The sequence below is a fragment of the Anolis sagrei genome, chromosome 2 (assembly GCF_037176765.1).
Source record: "Anolis sagrei isolate rAnoSag1 chromosome 2, rAnoSag1.mat, whole genome shotgun sequence".
Lineage (NCBI taxonomy): Eukaryota > Metazoa > Chordata > Lepidosauria > Squamata > Dactyloidae > Anolis > Anolis sagrei.
This window is the reverse complement of record NC_090022.1, coordinates 177,263,392-177,289,625: the sequence shown is the minus strand read 5'-3', so window position 1 is coordinate 177,289,625 and position 26,234 is coordinate 177,263,392. Positions and strand designations below refer to the sequence as shown.

The following is a 26,234-nucleotide window of genomic DNA, read 5'->3' as shown; positions in this document are numbered from 1 at the left end:
AGGATAAAAGTGGCCAGTTTATTGAACAGTCACATTAATTTAAACTCACCCACCCCTCTCCTGTGCCTTGGACCACCAGAAGATCCAACCAGTCCATACTTCAGGAAATAGATCCTGACTGCTCATTGGAGAGGAGGATAGTAGAGGCAAAGATGAAGTACTTTGGCCACATCATGAGAAGAAAGGAAACCTTAGAGAAGACAATGATGATGGAGAAAATTGAAGGAAAAAGGAAGAGAGGCCGACCAAGGACAAGATGGATGGATGGCATCCTTGAAGTGACTGGATTGACCTTGAAGGAGCTGGGGGTGATGACAGCCAACAGGGAGCTCTGGCGTAAGCTGGTCCATGAGGTCATGAAGACTTGAAAACAACTGAATGAATGAACAACAACAACAACAACCCCTCTCCTGAGACATGCATGGAGGCAACCACACATAGGACACCTTATTATTATTATTATTATTATTATTATTATTATTATGTTTACTTATACTCTTTTCCTTCTTTCCACAAGAAGATGCAAAGCATTAAAAGCATTTGAAGTGCAAAAAAAACCCCACTTAAAAACAATACAATAATTAAAATGAAGAACAATTTTAACAAATATAAACCTAATAGTATTTCAGTGGGAAGTGTGAGCCCGCTTTTGGCTGAAGAGATAGGATTGTTGTTGTTGTTTGCGTTGAAGTCATTTCAGACTTAGGTTGACCCTGTGCAAGGACCGGGTAAATGACTTTGGAGGTCTGTATCCGGCCCCTGGGCCTTAGTTTGAGGACCCCTGGTTTAGTCTTTTCCACTCTTGCCAGCCCAAGTCATCAGATGCCCCTGAGCATACTTCTTCAGAAGCTCTGGCTCTGGGTTGGGTGTAGTTAGTGGCAAATCAGATATTGTTCCCATATAATAAGTGCGCAGGTTCCTGTACACTTTTGCCAGTGATTTAATGATTCTGTTCAGAATTTCCAAACCATGAAAGAAGGGAAAGGAAGTTGTGCCACATGAACAGAGCACTCCTTTCCCTCTACAGGAAGACCTGACTTACTCATAACTTCACAAATGAATTGACAATCACCTTCAAGACATTTTGAAGCACTGAAGCACACAGAACCACCCCACACCCAGGTCAACAAACCCAATGACATCCATGGACATTTGGTATATGAATCAGAGAATCCCACAAGCAACTTATGTCATCCTTGGTGGCTGTAAAAGAAAAACTGCAGTAAAAAGGATTCCTGGTAGTGGATGACTGGTAGACTATGACTTTAGAGATCAGAGTTCAAATCTGCACTCAGCCATAAAATCCACTGGGTCACCCTGGGCAAGTCACACTCTCTCCACCTCAAGGGAAGGTGAGGACAAATTTCTCAACAGATCTTGCTAAGAAAACTCCATGATATTTCACCTTAGAATCATAGAATCATAGAGTTGGAAGAGACCTTGTGGGCCATCCAGTCCAACCCCCTCCCAAGAAGCAGGAAATCTGCATTCAAAGCACCCCTGACAGATGGCCATCCAGCCTCTGTTTAAAAGCCTCCAAAGAAGGAGCCTCCTCCACACTCTGGGGCAGAGTGCTGAACAGCTCTCACAGTCAGAAAGTTCTTCCTAATGTTCAGATTGCCACTAACTAGACCATAGATAGGAAATGACTTGAAGGCAAAAAATAACAAGAAATATTTTTTTACAACACCTTCTAATTTTACTGCATTTCAATGCCATGCCAGTTAGCGCAGTCATGGTTTTTAATTGCGGCTTCACAATTCTGGATGTGATGTTTATGCTTATATACACATACATACACACACATACACATGCATAACCAGCATGGTCTAATGTTTCAATGTTGGATTATGACTGTGGTCACTAGTTTTCAATTCTTTGCTCTGCCATGAAACCTAGTCGGTGACCTTGGGCAAGTTACATACACTCATCCCCAGAAACCTACATGACAGGGTCACCTTAGGGTCGCCAGAAGTCGGAAACCATTTGATGGCATGCAGAACAACAGCCACAAAAGAACGCACCTTCCTGCACTTAATCCATCCATTGATTGCCTTATTAATGTTTAAAAAAGTAATTGAGGTTTGTTTTTCTTTTGTTTGTTTGTTTTTAATTGAAAACTGCTTTCGGGACTCAGGGGCAGCAAATCTGCACTTGACACCACCAGCTTCTGCCCAAGAGAGTATCTTGTCCCCATTCTCTCCATCCCACCCCCCAGCAATGTTATATCTTGTCTTTGCCCGTCAATTCTGTCTGCAATGTTGCCAGGGCAAGGAGTTATTCCTCATTGTCCCCTTGATTGTTCTTGATTGAAATTGCCATGGGCTGCCTAAATAATGTATGAATTGTTGAGAGCAGAATGCTGGGTTGGCTGCGTGAGGCCAAAGCAGATGAAGGAGGGAGACCAAACCCCATTGGTAATGCACCAACCCCTGGCAAGCTCTAAACAAGCAGCCTGAGAGAAGGAGAGGGAAAGAAGGCATATTAAAAATGGAGGAATGGATTATCCACAGTCCACATTCAGATTCTGTCACAATTGATGGTGATCAGCCCCAAATGAAAATGGGAGCAACCAGACTTTCTGAAAGTTTAGATTACAGCCATTAAAATAGATGGAGTAGTGGTCCAAAAATAAACGTTTCCAAGCACTGGGAAGTGAACAGTTTTTAAAGAATGGCTGTACAGATGTCAAAACTGCTGGTATTAACTTCTCTGTGGTCTGGAAACTACTGCCCATAGATGGTTGACCCATATGAGATCACCCACTAGATTCTCCCCACAGCAATCCTTCCCCAACCAAGTCCCAGCATTGCTCTACCAACAGCAACAACCTCGGGCATACCCTTGACTCATCCTCCCAATTCAGAAACATTTCTGGTCACCAGTCAGCCTCTGATCTTGCTTTTACATGTTGCCAGTCTTGCTCCAGGCTTCTCTGCTTGTCAATTCCCCCACCCCCTCTCTTTCTGTGCCTTTTTTGCTTCCTCCACATAAGCTTTCCCATCCTGCTGCCAGCCCCCACTTTGCTTTCTCAACCTCCTTTGAGCAGGTTTCTCAGTTTAGAGCTTGGCCTGCAGTGACCTCTGCTCTGCTCTGACAGTTGCCCCTCCCACAACGTTCAGCAGTCTAAAGGCCAAATTTGGTATGAATCAGGGTCAACCTCATCATGCGGCAGAAGGGACCGCCACTTCAGGTGCCAGACGCTAAAGTGGCACAGCATAATGACTTATCTTGATCCTTTCCTTCCCATTTCCTTCTTCTAGGACAGTGGTTCTCAACCTTTCTAACACTGGGACCCCTACATATGGTTCCTCATGTTGCTGTGACCCCCAACCATAAAATTATATTCATTGCTCCTTTTTAATTGTAATTTTGCTACTGTTACAAATTGTAATGTAAATATCTGATATGAAGGATGCGTTTTCATTGTTACAAATTCAACATAATGATTAATCAGAAAAAAATATGTTTGGGGGAGTATGGAAAACAGATGATGGGATTTGCAGTACCTTCAACCAATTCAGCGCTGACTTCCACAGACCACTGAGACCTCCACACAGAACTCCCATGTCAAACAAAAAATACTGGAGGGGTTTGGGAAGAATTGACAGTGATTTAGGGGAGATGTAGTTCACCTACATCTGGAGAGCATTGTTAACCCAAACAACCGGATGGCGAGAGAGCGAGGCAGGCGAGGCAGGCTTTGCGCGAGGCCTCGCGACCCCTCCGAAATGGCAAGGCGACCCCCCTAGGGGTCGCAACCCCCAGGTTGAGAACCGCTGTTCTAGGACAAAGCCTATGGCCCTCACCAGGCCCGTAGCCAGGATTTTGTTTCGGGGGGGGGGGGGGGGGGCTGGGTTTGTTTCGGGGGGGCTGAGTCTGAGTGAAAGAGGGTCTACCCTAGCAAACCTTTTGTATCGTTACCCCAATACCCCCATGCATATGGGATATATTGAGCATGGTGATCAGATCATGATATGAATAAACGTAATAGTTTAAATAATGTACCAGTAAGGCCTTCTCGCGGACCACTGTCAGAATTTCGGGGGGGGGGGGGCTGAAGCCCCCAAGCCCCCCCCCCCCCAGCTACATGCCTGGCCCTCACAGACAACCAACAGCCTGCTATGCTCAGAGTAGTGGGTACTGTAGTCCCCATTGCCTGTGTTAAAGCATGTCTCGGCAGACAGTCTGGAAGTAAAGTTTATTGGAATGGTCTTGTTTTCAATCTTTCCAGGAACCACATTTTAACTCTTTACATCAGGGATAGCAGACATGTGGCTTTTCAGATGTTGTTATCATGCATCTGCCAGGCTAGCTAGAGCCTGGGAATTAAAATGGGAATTAAATGGGAATTAAAATTCAACAATATCTAGAAGGCCACAATCTAGGCACATTAATCTACAACTTGACCTGCCCATTGTGAAAGGTAGGTGAAAGATGATGTTTTATTTATTTCGTATCAAAAACATTGTGAAAAATTAGTATAAAATTTATTTAAAAAGGAGCACAAGTAGCTAAAAATATTTTGTCCAAAAACGGGCCACAGCAACCACATTGTCTGTAGCCTTCAACACCTCTTCCTTTGTACATGAGGCAGGATATTGTGGACAAGCATACAGATGCAGAACTGTCTGTTGTACTCCACAGTCGCACAAGGTGGAGGATTCTTTTAGTTAGTGCTATTTTGCCAGGTTGTCTTTTGATCTGCCCACTCTACTTCCGAGTCTGTTCTGGGACTTCCAAGTTGCCCATTCTTGGTTTGCCCCTGGAGGAAGACCCTTGTGGAGGGCCATCCAATTGGGATTTCCTGGTTTAGCTGCCCAGAGGGACACCCTTGCTGTTGTTGGGGGGACGCCAAGAGGAGTGGTAGTTCTCATAAAGCTCTTCCTTGATTTGAGTCTACTGGGATGAAGTGGACCTAGGGACTATTAAATTCACATTTCTGGTCCAAAATAGACTCACCCAAAGTCTAAACCTGATGATTGGGATGATGGTGAGCTGAAGAGAAGCAAAGCAAAAACAATATGCTGAAGTACCTTCATGCATGCCTGACCCCCCCCCCCCCCCAAACAAATATTATCAAGAAAACCCTGATAGGTTCACATTAGGTTCACCATAAATTGAAAATGATGAAAAATCAAAAACCACACTGAGTAACCAGATATATTCTCTGATAACAAAGAGATATGTGATTTAAGCCACATGCTATGACAAAGGCTAACAAGTTTTAGACCCATGGAAGTGGTTTGAGGACCATAAACACAAGGCATTGGCAACTGCAGCATTTAGCTTCCTAGGGCTCCCAACTTCCATGAATACATGAAGAAAAAGTTTCCAGCCCTTATGAAAACAAATAAATATTATGAGTGATGGCAATGTTTGGTTAAATCTGCCCAGGAGATAGAGAAACTATTGCGTAAGATGTTAAGGGGTTGCAAGTCAGAGTGTCCGACATGGCTCTTCCCTATGGCTAAGGACAAAGAGGAGAAGACAGGCAGAATAATAGAAATTAATTTGCATTTTTACAGTGATCAGATATTCAGCTTTTCAGTGTACTGTTTTTGAGGACTGTGGGGCAAGAGCAACACAAAGAGCACACACTACCTTTGTTATATGGAAATGTATTTCCAGTCTCTTAATCTCAGATGATTTTGATCATGGTGAAAAATCCTTCCCAGATAGAATTAATCAGTCAGATTAACTGAGCATCATTACAATTAGGCTGGATTAATTGCCCCACCCCAACCGACAATGGAATACTTTCACTTACATAATAATATAAAAATAGGCAGGTCTACTAGTGAGTATTTTGAACTATCCCACAATATTTGCTTGCTTCTGATAAGAGAATTATTTTATTTACTGTTACAGACTTAAAAATGTAGCTGCTGGTGGAGAACACGGCTGTGTGCCTTCCTCTCTACCTATTTCCCACAGAGGAAGGAATGGATAGATAGAAAATATGCACATGGACAGGCTGAAGGGATGGAGGTGTACATGTGTAAATACCTCCAAGTTGCCTGTTCACTATGACCTTATAAATTACATAGAGTATTCTTAGGAAAAGACAGCTCAGAGGTGGCTTCATCACTTCCTTCCCCTGAAATATAGCCTACGGCACATGGTCTGAATTGGCAGACTCCCATTTACGTGCTAACAGGTCTGACCCAGCTTGGCTTCCAAGACCAGGTAAGATCTAGTGCAGGGGTCCTCAAACTATGGCCCGGGGGCCGGATACGGCCCTTCAAGGTCATTTACCAAGCCTTCGCTCAGGGTCAACCTAAGTCTGAAACAACTTGAAAGCACACAACAACAATCTTATCTCATCGGCCAAAAGCAAACCCACACCCCATTGAAATACTAATAAATTTATATTTGTTAAAATTGTTCTTCATTTTAATTATTGCATTGTTTTTAAGTGTTTTTCGAACTACGAATAAGATAATAAGATATGCATAGGAATTCATTCATTTTTTTTCCAAATTATAATCCAGCCCTCCAACAGTTTAAGGGACTGTGACCTGGCCCTCTGTTTGAGGACCCCTGATCTAGTGCCTAACAACAAGTTGCATTTCTGATGAATGCATCAAGGGTTTACTGGGATTGTGCATACCAGAAACCAAAGGAACAAAATCAAAAGTGGCTGGAGATCCATTTCATATTGCGGAAATAACAATGGGAGTGGATGGGTATATCAAACAGTACTGGAGAGGGGCTCTGAGGCCTATTTAAACCATGATGACCAAGAGATGCACCTATACCGAGAAGGGGAGGGAAATGCATCCAGTTAGAAGAGACTAAATAGATACCTTAGAAGAGTCTACAGATGTGTCCAGATGTGTAATACTACAGCCCCCAGCATTGCCAGCTGGCATGACTCATGATAGCAGAGTATACTGGGAAGCAATTAACTATATATGGAGGACACACAATTAGAAAAGGTTGACATATCGGCATTGGATGGGAAGGATTCCTTATGCCTCCTTTTCAGCCTCCAGTCCATCTATCCCCTTCCGAAAGTACAAAAACACAAGTTTACATCAAACCCTCTAACGATTCCAATTTGGGAAGCACAGTCCAAATAAATCCTCTTTTGTTCAAATTTTCCAGCTGCTTTCAAAATGTTCCAGTTTTTCTTTCCCCCTTCTCCTTTTTCTCCTTTGTCCTCATCTTATTTTGATTGATGCAGATGGAATTCAAAGGGCAAAAATAATTTGTAGTTTTTAAACTCAGCATGAGAGAGCGGGAAAAAGTAGGCAAAGTCTTGCCTCCAGGAGGCTCAGGCAAAAGCAAACCTCTCCTAGTTCGTCTGTTTTTCCTCATTAATAATAATACTCTTTGCCATCTTGAACATGTCCCAGTTTTCATTTGTGAACTGTTGGAGGGTATAAACACAAACATTGCAATCATGTTTTCTTGCCTGGCAAGCATTTGTTCAGATAAATATGCACTACAGTAGCTGCTAGTGTGTTGCCTGCCACCAGGAGTTCAGTTGACTAGGTTGTATATAGATATTTCAAGTCTGACCAACCTGGACGCGTCATACTCTCCACGAATCATATTGCCTACTGCTGCATTATGCTACTCCCCTCTGTGACTGAAAATGAGGATTGTTGATCTTGAGGACACCTTGTCCTTAAGTACCTTGCAATGCTCGTTTCCAGTCTCAATTAGGACATGTTTGGATAAAACCACATATATCCTAACAGCATGGAGGGAAAAGAGAGGACAATTTTGGAGGGGAAAAGAAAAGATGAAAAGCTATTTTCAAGATTTCAACCAACTCTGCCAGATAATACTAGGACAATCAGTACTCAAGTAGAAGCCAGTAGGAAAAGATGGTATTACAGACGGGCTGAAAGCCAACCTTAAAACTTCTGGCATAGACACTGAAAACGGGGAAGCCCGGGCCCTTGAGGGCTCCAGTTGGAGGTCAGCTGTGACAATCAGTGCTGCAGAATTTGAGGGCAAATGGAGGGCAAAAGGGAGAAGCGTGCCAAGAGGAAGGTGCGTCAAGCCAACCGCGACTGGGACCACCTTCCACCTGGAAACCGATGCCCTCACTGTGGGAGAAGATGCAGATTAAGAATAGAGCTCCACAGTCACCTACGGACACACCGCCAGGATACTACACTCGGAGGACCATCATCCTCAGACAGAGGCGGCCCTAGGTACTTTTCAATGGTAAGCAAACAGTATTTTGGTCCCCCCCCCCCCCCAAACCAATCACTGATATATATTTTCTGTTCATCGTGGGAGTTCTGTGTGCCATATTTGGTTCAATTCCATCATTGGTGAAGTTCAGAATGCTCTTTGATTGTAGGTGAACTATACATCCCAGTAACTACAACTTGCATAAGGTCTATTTTCCCCCAAGAGCACCTCAAGAGCACCCCTGGGCAAAATCAAATATACTGCAAATGCTTACTTTGCGTAATGGGTTGAACCGCCCCTGTCCTCGGACTACAAGGGATTGCCTAAGACGGATAGATGCAATCAAGAAGATATGTCCCCGAATTTGCAGGACAGTGTGATTTGGAAGTCTCTCATTCATAGGTTTACCAAAAGTCAAACATGATTTGATGGCAATGAACAACAAAACTGGAATAGAACCAGAATGGGACATGGCTACTTTTGAAATGTAAGGCCAGAAACAACAGGGAGAAAACCGAGCCCAGAATCTTAAGGGAGGGTTCAATGGAGCAACTTTTGGACAGATGTAGGCAGGGCCATAGCCAGAAAAATAATTCGGGGGGGGGGGGGGGTTGAAAATTTCAGGGGGGGGGGGTTGAAACCTGCCTCCTAGCTCACGCTGAAGCAAAAAGCACAGCAGGGGGCAGAGCAGCCTTCAATAGCTTGCAGCTCCGTCCCTGTCAACCACCTCCACCAAGTCTGGCTTCCTTAATGAGAGCATTCAACACACACACCCTAACTTGGTTGCTTCACTACATCGGCTGTTGCTGCAAGTAATGACAGTGTGAATAAATTGTCAATATTTGCCTGAGATAGTGCTTGCAGTTCTGGAGGGACTCTTAATTTTTTGTGTCTCATAGACTTAGCATGGGAATTTGGTTAACCAGTTAAAATTCATGAGTAAACCAGGTTTTTTTTTTAACCTGAAAATTTTCGGGGGGGGGGGTGAACCCCTAACCCCCACCCCCCGGCTATAGGCCTGGATGTAGGCAAAAGACCAGAAAGTAACATATTTGCATCATACGAGCAATTGTCTTTTAAAGCAGATAACTATATACCTTATTTATGGAAATTTTTTTTTCTTGACCATGTGGGAAATCTGAGAAGTATGAGCAAGTAGGGAACGGAGGTAAGATATACATAAGCCCAAGTGAGCAAAAAAAAAAAAAAAAAAAAAACGTAGAAGGGAAGGGGTGGGGGATTTACTGCAATACATTTTTAAAGAAAGGAGAAGATTCAGGACCTTAGTTGTAAAAGATTGGGTAATCAAGGTATGGTTTTCTGGGGCTGGCCCTATTGAACTAACTCAATATGCATACATTCAGGCTTCAGAGGCGTTTTGGGAACAGAAAGGTATGAGAAGCACGTACGCAATGCCTAGTCAATCCAGAATCTTCATACTCTTTGTCAGTCCCAGCCTGGCTAACTGCCCTTAGGCCATTAACAGAGAATCACTTTAGCCCTCTCTCACACACCTCAGGGAGAATAAGTCCAGCCTAAGAGATTTTACATTCTCAGCCAAAGGAAAAAGATGAAGCCCCTTCCATTGCATGTACAGAAATTGACTGGACTATCAGTGGAACCATGTCACACCTGAGAGATGCTGGCTAATTTCATGGGCGCAAGACAGAGCATATATCACAGCTCTGAGCTCCAAATGTGGAAATTAGCAAAGAGGACGAGGCTGTGAGGCCGCCATTGCTGCCCAAAGATGCTACCACATCCTGGCGAAGGATAGGGCAGGCATCGATGAAGAATACAGTTGGCCTTTTGTATCTACAGGTGAAATATCCGCAGCTTGAAAATCTTCCCTCTACCCCCAAAGTGTTTTTTCCCCTTTAAAAAAAACCCCTCAATTTTGTTGTTTTATATATTTTGTCAAGGGATACCATGGGACTTAAACATCCATAGATTATGGCATCCACCGTGGTATCAAAACCCAGCAGATCCCAAAGGCCTACTGTATATTTTCAGTATAAATTAATATACTGGTCTGCAGAAATGAGTATAATTGTAACACAAATTGGAACAGTGGTCAGGAAGATCACTGAAATACCATTGCACCGGGACTGTGGCGCAGCTGGCTGAGTGTCAGCTGCATTAAGATCACTTCTGACCAAAAAGTCATATGAGTTCGAAGCCAGCGCAGGTCGGAGTGAGCTTCCAACCAATTGTGTAGCTTGTTGTTGACCTTTGCAACCCGAAAGACAGTTGCATCTGTCAAGTAGGAAAATTAGGTACCACCTATGTGTGGGGAGGCTAATTTAACTAATTTAGGAGGCCATAAAAAAGACTCCAGCAAAGCATGCGGGGAATGCGGAAGTACTTCATAAGTGTCACAGATGGACAGCTCCCTTGGCGGCCAGAAAAAGTCAAATAGCCTCTGACTGTCTGTCTATATCTGTTGTGTGTCTTTGGCATTGAATGTTTGCCATATATATATACATTGTAATCTGCCCTGAGTCCCCTGCGGGGTGAGAAGGGCGGAATATAAATACTGTAAATAAATAAATAAATAATTGAAATTCCCCATCCCATCATTCTACCTCTGTTGTCTAAGCAGAAAAAAAGTTTCATGGAGGAGTGTCATCTTGAGATTGAATTATGCAGTCAGTAGCAAAACAGACATCTCTTCCCCATACCTACACCTAAATCTGGAATGTAACGGTGTCTAGATCAGGAAGACTGTACAAATCAAATAAGAAGAAGAGAGATTACAGTGGTTCTCAACCTGTGGGTCGCTGGGTGTTTTGGCCTACAACTCCCAGAAATCCCCAGTCAGTTTATCAGTTGTTAGGATTTCTGGGAGTTGAAGGCCAAAACTTCTGGGGACCCACAGACTGAGAACCACTGGATTATGATGCCATCTGACTAAGGGAATTTGGTGACAACAAAGACATGACCATTATGTCATTTAGGATCAGAAGGCATCTCTTTCATCACATTTCTGGGCATACTGTTCAGGAATGCTTGTTCTTCTGATCAGTCTCATGAAATTCAACACACCATTACAAACATTAAAATGGTTGAATGCATGCCAAATGTGCAAATCCATTTGGTATAATGTATTTTAAAGGGCTGAGATTCTCCTTATGTTACACACATATAAAGCAACTCAAAATGTTTTAAGAGCTGCACTAAGATGATGAGAGGGCACATCAAAATAACAATGAATGATTTTGAAATAAGCCATTGGCTGATTAAATTCATGCAATAGCATGTATTAGCAACCAGGTACATTTTTGCTGACAGCCGACTCACCCCACAAATCTGAAAACTGCATCTTGGGGGTCAATCCCAAACAACCATTCTTCGCTTTTTGTAGTGGGAGCAGGTAAAGGGGGCTTCATTTCATGGTTTAGGGTCCAGAGATGATAATGGGAGAAACATGGCATGGGTGGCATCAAGAATCAAAATGAGTGGGAAATACATGAGCAGGTTACTTAATACAGGGTTATATAAGGAGAGAGTGAGAAGATGTGGGTGGGTGCTTAGTTACTGGAGCTAACCATGGTTTCTATATTGCCAAACACAATAACAGGCACAGAAAATTCCTGGAGGACATCAAATCGAACATCTCCTTAAAAATCTATTTACATTTGAGCAGTTTTTTCTATCCAGGTACCCTCTAGATATGTTGGACTTTAATGACACAGTCAATTCCAGTCAGAATGGAGCTGTTTTTCTTTCCAAACAATTGCCTTGTCCTGATTCTTAAAGACAAGGAGAAAACTGATTACTATCGAAGACATCACAGAGTGGGTCACTCTTTAAGAAGAGGTTAATGGATAGGTTTTTACCTCCACCAAAGGCAAAGACATATTCCACACAGCGGAATAAAATCCCACATTATCTGCTGTGAACTGGAATATATGGCAGTGTGGACTCAGATAATCCAGTTCAAATCAGATATTGTGGGATTAGAAAAGCCTTTCATGCAGGAGCTCCTGTAGAAAGCTTCGTCTTCTACTGTGCTGTCGCACGCTAGGCCTGTACATAAGACTGTAGACAGGACATAAATTCTGTGTGCCCAACAGGACGCCGGGGCTGCCTCAGATTAAAGGCCTTTGGATTTCCTTAAAACAGAGTCTTTAGATTGCTCAAAGGTTCAACAAAGTTCTTTATTATTGAAATCAAACAGGTACTTCAAGGCTTTCTTAATAGTCTATTGGCTCTCTCAGTCTTGTCCACTGGGAACAGGCACTATCTTCATAACTGTATTGTAACTAATGGGGAAATCCTTAACTTCAAATCTGGGCAGTCTGTCTTTGCCTCTGTTGGCGTGGAGCCCCCTACACCCGATACCAACTGCTTCTGGCTTCCGCGAGTGACCCTTACCAAGCAGAGCTTTGTAGACTTCCAGGGGGAAAAGAAGGAGTTCAGGTTTCAGTGATGGCTGGCTGAAGTGCTGTGAGACTGGATTCCCTCAGCAAAGGAGCTGTAAGGCTGTATATCTCCCGGCCAAGCCATAGAAGATGAAGCTTTCTACAGGAGCTCCTGGTTTTATGTCCTGCATGAAAGGCTTCTCTGTGTGGACTGGCCCAAAATGGCTCCTATTCCACCCAAAACCCAAAAAGGGGGCGGGACTAGGGAACCTAACGATAATTGACAGGTAGCTTGCCCTATGATTGCAGCCAAAAGAAGCCACCTATCTGCAGAGTCCCTGAAACTTAGGACTACAACAAACATTCAATACAAAGCAAACAAAATTGGAGCTCCTGGTACAGCTGTACCTGCACAATATTCCAGGTTATATGGCTGTGTGGAAGGGCCCAAAGACTCTTTCATTTGGACCACACTCTACACAGCACCTAAAAGGGTTTCTAGATATAACAATACAGGTACTTCTCCAGAAATGAAATGTTTTCTGCCTAAGAAAGAAGCAGTTAGCTTTGCACAGGAAGGGAAATTATATTTCTGTTGCTAATGGGGCTGGACTTTTATTGCCTGTCTTTTGTGCCCAAAATAGCCAAGAAGGGGAATGGCCTCTGACTGCATTGAAATCCCTCCAGAACAACTAGACTACAACAGAAACAACATCTGATACAAAATGTAGACCTATCACTCTACAAATGTAGACCTATGATTCGATGACGTTGCCACTTTTCTTCTCCTGTATCATTTATAAAAATCTTTGGCTTGATGAAGAAGCCAGTGGAGTTTCAAATACTTGCATTTTGGTTGCCCAAATAAAAGTACTCTTCTATGGATTTTGTTGTATAGATTTGTAGGGTAGCATCACACATGACAGAATTTTATAATATGAGCAATGACACCATGTGAAGAGAGAAACCATCATAAATATTTTTAAAACTTAAGGAACATTCAAAATAGCTGGAGATAAAAACCTAAGGAAATTTTGTTAGACGTACCAACTCACTGTGAGTGGGTAGAGATGGAGGAACATACTTGGTTTGCATGGAAACATGAAGGAAAGTTCTTATAAGGAAATAAAGCCATATACGTTGCAACATTAACAAAAGAAGCAAGAGAGAGAGAGAGAGACTGAGTGAGATCTCTTTCCTCGGGATGTGACTTCTTTAACCTCCCAGGTATAGATGAATTACTATTCCCAACATTTCCGTGATTAGTCAGTCAACAACATTTGGAGGGATACATTCTCCAACCAGGCTAGATTCAATGTATAAAAGCTTGTGTCAACCATGTGGCGTAATGTAAAATAAGTCACATGTAGTTCACGTTTGATCAGTCCACTGAATTTTGATTTATTTTAGTTAACTTTTAACAGGAGTTTTAGGATAGCGATTAGTGCCTATTTGTCTGTGTATTTTTCTTTTATTTTTGACTAGTTTTGGTTCCCAGTGATGCCTGGAATATTTGAAAAAAAGGCATTGTTTGGTTTTGGATGTTATGGACTCATTAGAAATGGGTCGATATGAATGGCTGATGAGGGTTGCATTAGTCTCTGGATGAGGGTAAAGATATTGCAAATCCCATCATCCATGGTCTATCCCCCTAAACCCCACCAAGACGTAAAGTGGGTGATGGATCTGTATGTCAAGTTTGGTGCAGTTCCATGGCTGATGAGGTTTGCACTGGTGTCTGGATGTAGGTGAAGGTTCTGCAACTTCCATCATACAGGGTCCTTCCCCCAAAAAACATGACCAGGACTTAAACTGGGTCATGGGGTATCTTTGTGTCAAATTTGGTCCAGATCCATGGCTGATGTAGTTTCTGGATGTAGGTGAAGGTACTGCAATTCTCATCATCCAATGTCGCTTCTGGTATGAGAGGATTGGCCCTCTCCAAGGACGCTGCCCAGGGGCCGCTCGGATATTTGATGTTTTATCATCCTTGCAGGAGGCTTCTCTCATATCCCTGCATGGGGAGCTGGAACTGACAGAGGAAGCTCAACCTGCTCTCCCTGGATTTGAACCGCTGAACTGTCAGTCAGCAGTCCTGCCGGCACAAAGGTTTGACCCATTGCACTACTGTGGACTCCGGTGGTTTCTCAAATCACTTTTGACACACACAAAAATCAACCAGCGTCCTCCCCCTACCCTCCCAAAATCTGATCAGAAGTTAAAGGGGGTCATGAGGAGTCTGTGTGCCAAATTTGGTCCAGGTTAGTTGTTGGCAGGAACTACAGTGCTCTCTGAAAGTTGGGGCCATCTTGGAAAATACAAACATAGATACAAACGTTGACTTTTATGACTATAGATAGATATAGATATGGACAGTGAACTGATCAATAAACAGACCTATAGAGATAGATAGTGTCACTTTCCATGGTTTTGGCAGGTCTCGATTAACAAACAAACATACAAACAAACATCTCAGCCCCTGCTTATCATCACATCATTACAAGAACTTTTAGCACCGCAGAGACACCGATGGAAGGCCAGGGAAGGAAAAGACCATCACTTTTCTGGCAACCAGAAGAGAAAGTTGAGAGCAGACATGATAGCCATATATAAATATGTGAAAGGATGTCATAAGGAAGAGGGAGCAAACTTGTTTTTCTGCTGCCCTTGAAACTAGGACTCAATGGAGCAATGGGTTCAAATGATAGGATAGGAGAATCCACCTGAACATTAGGGAAAAATACCTAACTGGGTTTGCTGTAAGTTTTTTTGAACTCTATGGCCTTGCTCCGGTAGCATTTTCTCCTGACGTTTCACCTGCATCTGACACTTGTCACAGATGCAGGGGAAATGTCAGGAGAGAATGCTACTGGAACATGGCCATACAGCCTGAAAAACAGCAACCCAGTGATTCCGGCCATGAAAGCATTCAACATCACAACTTCCTGACTGTAAGAGCTGTTCAGCAGTGGAACCCTGTGTCTCAGAATCCTTCCACACAGCCATATAACCCAGAATATCAAGGCAGATAATTTACAGTATCTGCTTTGAACTGGATGATCTCAGTCTACACTGCCATAAAATATATTATATAATACTAATAGTATTATATACTGGTAGTGTATTATATATAGTGGTATAATAAAATTTACAATATAAAAATATATAATAATATAGTAATTGTATATTATATATTACATGTAATACTGTATTACTAATAATATTGCAGTATAGTGGTATAATACAGTATAGTAATATATAATACTAATATTGTGCTATGCTAATAATACAATATATTGTGTATACATATACAATTTATATGTATATACATTGTATATACAATGGGGGCCCATTATTACTACTAATAATGGGCCCCTAGTGGCACAGCAGGTTAAACCGTTGAGCTGCTAAACTTGCTGACCGAAAGGTTAGCGGTTTGAATCTGGGAAGAGGGGTTAACTCTCACTGTTAGCCTCAGCTTCTGCCAACCTAGCAGTTTGAAATGATTCAAATGTGAGTAGATAAATAAATACCACTTCTGCAGGAAGGTAAGGCGCTCCATGCAGTCATGCTGGCCACTTGACTTTGTTGGTGTCTATGGACAATGCCGGCTCTTTGGCTTAGAAATGGAGATGAGCACCAACCCTCAGAATTGGACATGACTGACTTAATGTCAAGGGGAAACCTTTAGCTTTACTTTCCTAATAATAATCTATATATTGTCGAAGGCTTTCATGGCCGGAATCACTGGGTTGTTGTAGGTTTTTCCGGGCTATATGGCCATGTTCTGGAGGCAATTTTTCTCCTGACGTTTCGTCTGCGTCTATGGCAAGCATCCTCAGAGGTAATGAGGTCTGTTGGAAGTAGGAAAATGGGTTTATATACCTGTGGAATGACCAGGGTGAGACAAAGGACTTTTGTCTGCTGGGGCTAGATGTGAATGTTTCAGCTGATCACCCTGATTAGCATTCAAGACCGTGCAAAAAGAATCTGCGAACCCCACCTTCTCCAAGATGAACGGAACCACCTAAACTGGGCTCTACAGGCCAATGGGTACTCCACCTCAGACATCAGAAGAGCTGCAAGACCAAGAACAAGCCACAATAGTAAAGACAAAGATCCACCCAGAGGAAAAGTGTTCTTGCCATACATCAAGGTAACCACTGACCGCATAGGGAAACTGATGAGGAAGCACAACATACAAACCACTTACAGACCCACCAAGAAAATCCAACAAATGCTACGTTCAGCAAAGGACAAGAGGGATCCTCTCACCTCTGCAGGAGTCTACCATGTACCATGCAGCTGTGGACAAGTCTATATAGGGACCACCAAACACAGCATTGCCCAAACATGAATCATGGAACACGAAAGGCACTGCAGACTACTTCAACTACAGAAGTCAGCCATAGCAGAGCACCTGATGAACCAACCTGGACACAGCATATTATTTGAGAACACAGAAATGCTGGACCAATCAAACAACAACCATGTCAGACTACACAGAGAAGCCATTGAAATCTACAACCATGTGGACAATTTCAACAGAAAGGAAGAAACCATGAAAATGAACAAAATCTGGCTACCAGTATTAAAGGACTCAAAAATTACAACAGCAAAGCAACAGAGGGGAAACAAACAGGCACATAAAATCACTCTCAACAAGGGATTCCCCCCGGGCACTTCCAAGCCATTGAATGCTAATCAAGGTGATCAGCTGAAACATTCACATCTAGCTCCAGCAGACAAAAGTCCTTTGTCTCACCCTGGTCATTCCACAGATATATAAACCAATTTTTCCTACTTCCAACACACCTCACTACCTCTGAGGATGTTTGCCATAGATGCAGGCGAAACGTCAGGAGAAAAATTGCCTCCAGATCATGGCCATATAGCCCGGAAAAACCTACAACAACCCAATAATCTATATAAATAAAAATTTAATGTTTGTTTGTGGGATTAACATAACTCAAAAACCACTGGACGAATTGACACCAAATTTGGGCACAATATACGTATCAGGCCAACGAGTAACTATCACTCATAAACATACTGAAAAACACAAAGGGACTTAAAAACCCAGAAAAGCAAAAAGATGCTAAAGCGCATGCGCAAAACGACTCCCCCGGCAAACGAAACACACAATAGTATATCTCTTTCAGACTACAGCTCCCAGCATTCGCTAGACCAGGCCTTTTAGGAGAGGAGGATGCTCCAAACACTCTGCTTCCAAGCTGCAAGCTTTCTTTTCCTTGGTTCTCTTTGAGAGCATCCCAATCCCTGCATATTTCCAATTTCCTATTCCTGGACTGTAACTCCCAGCAATCCTCCAGATAGATGGATTAGAGAGAGATAGATAGGATGGTAGGTAGATCGAGAGATGAAGTCCAAGAATAGATAGAGAAGGAAGAAAGGAGAGAAAGGGGAAGGGAAAGAAAAGGAGAGAAGGGAGGGAGGAGGAAGAAAAGGAAGGAAGGAAGGAAGGAGAGAAAGAAAGGACAGAAAGAGGGAGGGAAGGTTGGCCACAGCAATGCGTGGCAGGTACAACTAGTACAATATAATTATAATTATAATATTTTAACAGAGTAATTACTAATATATATTTTTCATGGCAGGAGCGACTTGCAATATATTAAATGCAATTACTACTGATAATATATAATGATACTAGGTTCTTGTAGGTTTTTTCGGGCTATAGGGCCATGTTCTAGAGGCATTTCTCCTGACGTTTCGCCTGCATCTATGGCAAGCATCCTCAGAGGTTGTGCATCTATATATAAACCCTTTTTCCTACTTCCAACAGACCTCACTACCTCTGAGGATGCTTGCCATAGATGCAGGTGAAACGTCAGGAGAAATGCCTCTAGAACATGGCCCTATAGCCTGAAAAAACCTACAAGAACCTAGTGATTCCAGCCATGAAAGCCTTCGACAATATAATGATACTGTTTTACTATTGTATATTTGTATTTTTAAAATGCAATGTTTTTGATTGTGAGTCTCTGGAGAGAGCACGCTTGTTTTCTGCTGCCCAGGAGACTAGGACGCGAAGCAATGGCTTCAGACTACAAGAAAGGCGATTCCATCTGAACATTAGGAAGAACTTCCTGAGTATGAGAGCCGTTCAGCAGTGGAACTCTCTGCCCCAGAGTGTGGTGGAGGCTCTTTCTTTGGAGGCTTTTAAACAGAGGTTGGATGCCCATCTGTGGGGGTACTTTGAATGCAATTTTCCTGCTTCTTGGACTGGATGGTCCATGAGGTCTCTTCCAACTCTATGATTCTATGCTTCCTCCTTACACAGGTCCCGCTTGGACGCCTTTCCCTCTTGGGGCCGAGTCTGGCTCTGCCCCCGCCCTCGAGCTGCCAATCAAGCGCGGGCGGCCAATCAGGGGCGGGCAGAGGCAGGCCGCCCCCTCCCCTCGGCAGCCTGTGGATCCCGCCCCCTCCCCTGCAGTTGCCTTGGATAGAAAAAAAAAAAAAAGAGGAGGCGAGTGCCGGAACGCGCCTCGCCTCGCCTTGCCATCCCGAGCAATGCGCCAAAGCGGGTGCCCTTGGGCCGCCGACGCAGCGAGGAAAAGCAAAGGGGCAGAGGAGGCTTCCTAGGCAGGCTAGGCGCAGGGAGGGAGAGAGAGAGAGAGAGAGTGGGGGAGTTGTTCCTCCTCGGCTCCCTCCCTCCCTCCGTTCACCTTTCCTTCCGTCCTCGCGCCCTCTTCCTCGCGCCCGCATAGCCTTCAAAGAAAAAAAAAGAGGGAGGGGGAAGAAGAGGAGGAGGAAGAGGAGGAGGAGGAAGAGGAGGAGGAAACCCTATGGGGATAGGAGGGAGGGCGAGGAGCTGTCAGAAGATGTCTCTCCTCCCTTCCTCCCCGCTCAATGCAGGTAAAGAGGGCTCTGCAGTGGGGCGGGGGGTTTGAAGGGGGAGACCCCTTTTTGGGTGGTTGGCGCTAGGACGTCACTGGCGCTCCCTCCTGAGAGAGAGAGAGAGAGAGAAACAGAGGCGCGCGCGCAACACTACACTGAGAGAGAGAGAGGCGCGCGCGCAACACTTCGGAGAGAGAGAAATAGAGGCGCGCGCGCAACACTATATATAGAGAGAGAGAATAGAGGCGCGCGCGCAACACTACAGAGAGAGAGAGAAATAGAGGCGCGCGCGCAACACTACAGAGAGAAAGATAGAAACAGGCGCGTGCGCAACACTACAGAGAGAGAGAGAAATAGAGGCGCGCGCAACACTAGAGAGAGAGAGAAATAGAGCCGCGCGCGCAACACTACAGAGAGAGAGAGAAATAGAGGCGCGCGCAACACTAGAGAGAGAGAGAGAGAAATAGAGGCGCGCGCAACACTACACTGAGAGAGAGAGAGAGAAATAGAGGCGAGCGCGCAACACTACAGAGAGAGAGAGAACTAGAGGCGCGCGCGCAGCACTACACAGAGAGAGAGAGAACTAGAGGCGCGCGCGGTCTCCCTTTCCGCCACGCGCGCCCTCTCCTCATTCACGCACGCGCGCCCTCTCTCTTTCCCGCACGCGCACCGCTCCTTTGCGCGCGCGCGCCCTCCAGTCCTCCCTCCCTCCCATCTCGCGCGTCGCTGTCACCTTGAGATGCCGGCAGGCAAACGTTGCAAGGTGCAAAATGGGTCTATTAGAAGGAAAGGGGGTTCCCCCAAACCAAAATCACACACATATTGTCTTTCTTCTCTTCCCTCCGTCTTCCTTTTGCTTCTCTGCACCCGCTGAATGTGGAATCGAGCTCCTGAGGAATGCATCCTGCCCTTCCCCTGCTTCCTCCTCCTCCTCCTCCTCCAAATCCCTTCCAAGATGACCAAAGCAAGCCCCGTCCGGATCCCAGTCTGTGATGAATTCTCTCCCTTAGGGAGGGAAAGGAAACCGTGCCCTTTTCCCCGTCTCTCAAATCTTTGGACTTTCATCCCAGCCTCACCCCAAAAAAAGAGGAAAAAAGGGGAAGCAGGCACTCACCAGGCCATGGTAGAAGAGACGGAGGTGAGGGAATCCGAGATGACGCGTGAGGAGAAAGAATTGCCAGCTTCTCCCCCTTTCTCTCTCTCTCTGGGCCTGGATCTGGATGAGGGGGCGGGGAAGGGGGCTCCTTCGGCCTAATTGGCCCCCCAACTACTGCCTTGTCTTCTTATCCCCAAGGAAAAGGGGGGCAGGGCAAGGGCGGGAGGGGAGCCAGTGGTCTACAGCGCCGGGGATGCTGCTGCTGCTGCGGATGGCATCGCAGCGGCTACATCCTGCAAAGGATGGAGAAGGCTCGCTGGTCCAGCTGCAAATCTCAGCAGAGGGAGGAGGAGGGAAGCGGGAGCCAATGGGAAAGCTCGGCCCCATCCAGCCCATCACGCAACTCCCCCCCCCTCCCCTCCTTCGCAACGCCTCCTTGGTTCCATGGTCCCCCGCTCTCCCCATGGGCCCCTGCAGAGGGATGGTCGCGTCCAACCCAACTCCATCTCCCCCCTCCCTTTAGCCTGCGTGATGGTACGTTCCAAGGCACCTCTTTCTCTCCCTCTCTCCATCACAAGATTAATAACTGGGGCGGCATACAGGGAGCACACAACTCCCATGTTACGCCAGCTCCATTGGCTGCCAGTTTGCTACCAGGCACAATTCAGTACTTTTTTTTTTGTCGTGTCAGGAGTGACTTGAGAAACTGCAGAACCAGAAGCCACTTGCAGTATTCAAGTGCTGGCTTTGGCCTATAAAGCCCTAAACGACACTGGCCCAATTTACCTGTCCAAATGCATCTCCCCCTATGAACCATCGCAGATATTAAGAGGTCCGGCTCTCCCTCCCGCCGCTGTCACAGGCGCAATGGTGAGGACGAGAGACAGGGCCTTCTTGGTGGTTGCCCCTCACCTATAGAACTCCCTCCCTGGTGAAATCAGATTGACCCCCTCCCTCCTGTTCTTTAGAAGGATGGTAAAAACATGGCTGTGGGACCAAGCTTTCGGGACAGGGCAATAAAGCAGCAATAGGAACTCATTACCTCTGAGGATGCTTGCCAAAGTGCAGGGGAAATGTCAGGAGAGAATGCCTCTAGACCAGGGGTCCTCAAACTAAGGCCCGGGGGCCGGATGCGGCCCTCCAAGGTCATTTACCCGGCCCTCGCTTGGGGTCAACCTAAGTCTGAAACGACTTGAAAGCACACAACAATAACAACAACAATCCTATCTCATCAGCCAAAAGCAGACCCACACTTCCCATTGAAATACTAATAAGTGTATATTTGTTAAAATTGTTCGTTTTAATTATTGTATTGTTTTTAAGGTTGTTTTTTTTTTTTTGCACTACAAATAAGATATGTGCAGTGTGCATAGGAATTCATTCATTTTTTTCCAAATTATAATTCGTTTATAATTTGAGGGACTGTGACCTGGCCCTCGGTCTAAAATGTTTGTGGACCCCTGCTCTAGACCATGGCCATGCAGCCTGAAAAAACCTACAACAACCCAGTGATTCCGGCCATGAAAGCCTTCGAAATACAGCAATAGGAAAGATTACCAGGCCGAAATTCTCATGGTGGTCCGCAAGAAAGCCTTACTGGTGCATTATTTAAACTATTATGTTTATTCATATCATGATCTGATCATCATGCTCAATATATCCCATCCAGTTCTGGGCACTGCAATTCAAGAAGGATATTGCCAAGTTGGGAAGTTTCCAGAGGTTTCCAGAGGAGGGGGGGGTTTCCAGAGGAAGGCGATCAAAGAAGCCTTAAAATATTTGAAATGATGTCATATTAAGGAAGGGGCAAGCTTGTTTTCTGCTGCCCTGGTGACAAGGACAGGGAGCAACTGATTCAAATTGCAGGAGAAAAAGGTCCCACCTAACTATTAGGAAGAACTTGATGGTAAAAGCTACATGGGAATATACTGCTTCGGAATGTGGTAGAACTTCCTTCATTCAAGGTTTTTAAGATATATCTATGGAATGTCCCGAGTGGGAGAAGCAGACACAAACAGGCAACATCATTTTTGTTGCCACTCCCTTTTCATAAGTCTTTAGTTGTCACAATCTACATTTATCCATTTATTATTCCCTTTAAATGTACATGAGATTCCTTTTAAATGTACATGAAAAAATAAGACATCTCCTGAAAATAAGCCCTAATATGTCTTTTGGAACCAAAATTAATATAATTCTTGGTTTTAATTTCAGGGAAATATGATATTTTGTGGCCCATTAAAGCAAATTATGTTTGATCTGCTGCTTATTACAGTCTTCTGGCAATTTAACATATCTCCCCGGTCTCCCCAAAAAGGCAGTAAAATTAAGATGTTTGGTCATATTCTTGGTAGTGGTATCTCACTGGCAGGGGCGGCTCAACCCATTACGCAAAGTAAGTATTTGCAGTATAGTTGATTTTGCCCAGGGGTGCTCTTGAGGCGGTCTTGGGGGAAAACAGACCTTGACATATGTGAGTTGTAGTTACTGGGATGTATAGTTCACCTACAATCAAAGAGCATTCTGAACTCCACCAATGATGGAATTGAACCAAATATGGCACACAGAACTCCCACGACGAACAGAAAATATTTATCAGTGATTGGTTTTGGGGGGCGGGGGCAAAATACTGTTTGCTTACCATTGAAAATTACCTAGGGCCACCTCTGCTCATTGGCACAAACAACAGGTCTGGCTACACAGTATTGTGTAGTTAATTGTACTTATCATTAATAGCTGTGGAACTCTTCTAGAAGGCTATGGCTGATGCAGTTCATGGTGGATTAATACAAAGTTGAGCAACTGATAAAACACAGAGGAAAAGTTAATTTTTGTAATATTATTATTATTATAATGAAGATGATGGAAGTGACTGCTATGATAACAACACATGGGTTTTAAGGGGCATGACTTGATAAACTTGGGGCCAAGCATGTAGCTGGAGGGAGGGGGGAGCTGGAGGGGGCTTCACCCCCCCCCCAAATTCTCAGGATGGTCTGCAAGAAGCCCTTACTGGTACATTATTTAAACCGTTATGTTTATTCATATCATGATCTGATCACCATGCTCAATATTTCCCATATGCATGGGACTATTGGTGTTCCGTCTTAATGGAGCTTGGTTTGCATTGCCCCTTAGTTGCTTGAAATAGCATCCCTTTGCATTTCCCCCAGGGTTGCTACAGTCTTAGCAGCACCCTAATAGTCAAACATTAACAGAGGCTGGAAGCCAGCCTGCAAGCCTTTTGCAGCTATTGGCTTAAAAAAGTATCTCTTTGGTCCAGAGACCGCCCTTTTTTCCTGGGGATGAGATCTCCATTTTGGAGAAGCTCTCCTGCTTTCTTCAGTATAGAAAAAGCCTCAGATGTGCTTGTGGTCAAGCTAGGCAGCTCGAACAGGCCATCGTGAGTACGGTTACCCTCTTGTCTTTGAAACTGGTGCTGAGCTCAGATAGAGGAAGACCTGCTCTTTCTAAAAGATAGCAGCTCAGCGCTGGGGCAGAGAATATCTCAGGATTTCTCTGCCATTGGGAGAGGCTCCATTACTTCATCCCCAAACTAACCTTAAGCTTGGATAGTGGAAGACCTGTTCTTTCTAAAAGATAGCAGCTCATGGTTAGGGTAAAAGATCCCAGGATTTTTCTACCATTGGGGAAAGTTAACTCAGCAGCTGAAGGAAAAGGGAAGGAAAGAACATCTATATGGTTTCACAAGTTGACTGTTTGTGTTTGTAATTTCATCAAGCTGTGCCAAGTCTGTCAAGGACTTTGAGAAATAAATATTCTGTTTGATGCTCAAATCTGGACTGGCCTCAGTTGCTGGGAATTCTAAGCTTCTAAGTAAGGCACCCGCAATTGACCTGGAAAAGAGAGAAGCACATCTTAGTTTTAACTTTATAGTGTCTGGGTGTGACGGCACAATTGGAATAAGGATACAAAAGGTTTATTGGGTAGATCCTCAGCCCCCCACCCCAAAGAAATCAAACTCAGCCCATGAATCAAAATCCTGGCTATGGACCTGCTTGGGGCCATCACTGAAGAGGCCCTACTCTGATATCTGCCACTGTAGCACCTTTCAGGACCCTTCCACACAACCTCTGAGGTTGCCTGCCATAGATGTGGGTGAAACCTCAGGAGAGAATGCTTCTGGAACATGGCCATACAGTCCAGAAAAACTCACAGCAACCCAATGTCAATCTGCATTAATTCTACAGTTTAGAATGCACTATATGACTGCACAACTGAAGCTGAGAATAGAGAGGAAGGAGAGAAAAAACCAGAACATTTTGAAATCGGATTTAAAAAAAAGAGAGGACCGAGGGTCAATCAGGACTGTCTCTGCCAATTTGGGACAGATGGGTGGTATACAGCCAGCTTCCACAAACAATGACATACAGGTAGGTGCTGGGCTGTCCTATTAGAAAAATAGGCACTCTTCCTAATCACCTGCATGTCATCGGCTTGAATCCGCTGTCCTAGCAAACAACTTGTGATATAAACAGATCTGATAGGTAGACAGAGGGCAGCTATACAGGCTCTCCCACCAAAGGTTGGCTAAAGCTCAAACAGGAGTGCTTCCCCAAATCCCGAAAGCATAATGATTTATTATTAATTTTTTGGCCGTGCCAAGAAGGTGCTTCTGAGCAAAGCTATCAGTTAATGGGCATCATTGGCCAGCTGGCAAGGCAAGCACGATCCCCCCTCCAAGAGCCCACAGTCAGCAGCACTCACTCACACCGTGAATAATTGATGTCTTTTGGTTTCCGCTCTTCAATGTTCCCAGCTGGTAGGGAGCATACTGGTTTCCTCAAACCTTTTCTAGCAGGAGGGACAGGACTAGACAGTCCAAGCCAAGAAGAAAGGGTTACCAATGTGTATGTAGGGAAGAAAAAAGCATGCACCTTACTCTGATGGCAACTAGACAGCAATGGCTCCCAAAGTGACCCATTTAAGGTGGAATCAGGTGTCAAACAGGGATGTGTTATTGCCCCAACTTTATTTTCCATCTTCATCGCTATGATACTTCATCTTGTTGATGGGAAGCTTCCCACCGAAGTGGAAATCATCTATCTGACAGATGGCAAGCTATTTAACCTCAGCAGACTGAAAGCCAAAACCAAGGTTACAACAACATCTGTTATAGAACTCCAGTATGCTGATGACAATGTCATCTGTGCACATTCAGAAGAAGACCTACAAGCCACTCTAAACACCTTCACAGAAGCTTACGAGAAGTTCAGCCTGTCATTAAACATTGAGAAAACCAAAGTGCTCTTCCTGCAGTCAGCAGCCAATCTCTCTCCAATGCCAGAAATACAGCTTAATGGTGTAACATTAGAAAATGTTGACCATTTCTGCTACCTTGGCAGTTACCTCTCCACCAAAGTCAACATTGACACCGAAATACAACATTGCCTGAGCTCTGCGAGTGCAACGTTTTTCCGAATGAAGCAGAGAGTGTTTGAGGACCGGGACATCCGTAGGGATACCAAGGTGCTTGTTTATAAAGCTAGTGTCCTCCCAACCTTGCTATACTCTTGCGAGACATGGACAGTCTACAGACGTCACATGCAACTCCTGGAACGATTCCATCAGCGCTGCTTCCGAAAAATCCTGCAAATCTCTTGGGAAGGCGAGTGGACAAATGTCAGCATGCTGGAAGAAGCAAAGACCAGCAGCATTGAAGTGATGGTCCTCCGCCATCAACTCCGCTGGACTGGCTACGTTGTCCAGATGCCTGACCATCGTCTCCCAAAGCATTTGCT

The 26,234-nt window shown here is 44.5% G+C and overlaps 1 protein-coding gene across 8 annotated transcripts in view; it reads right to left on the bottom strand.

The window, feature by feature from the left end:
• ATP2B3 (ATPase plasma membrane Ca2+ transporting 3) overlaps positions 1-20,819 on the bottom strand; it is a 210,096-nt gene extending 189,277 nt beyond the window's left edge. For 7 of the 8 annotated variants that reach the window (XM_060763169.2, XM_060763177.2, XM_060763171.2 and 4 more), the window contains exon 1: positions 20,491-20,818. The gene's annotated coding sequence lies outside the window, so the exon portion shown is untranslated. Of the gene's footprint in view, positions 1-20,490 lie in introns of all 8 variants that reach the window. The other variant, XM_060763174.2, reaches the window with a different exon arrangement.
• Positions 20,820-26,234: the final 5,415 nt, after the last annotated feature.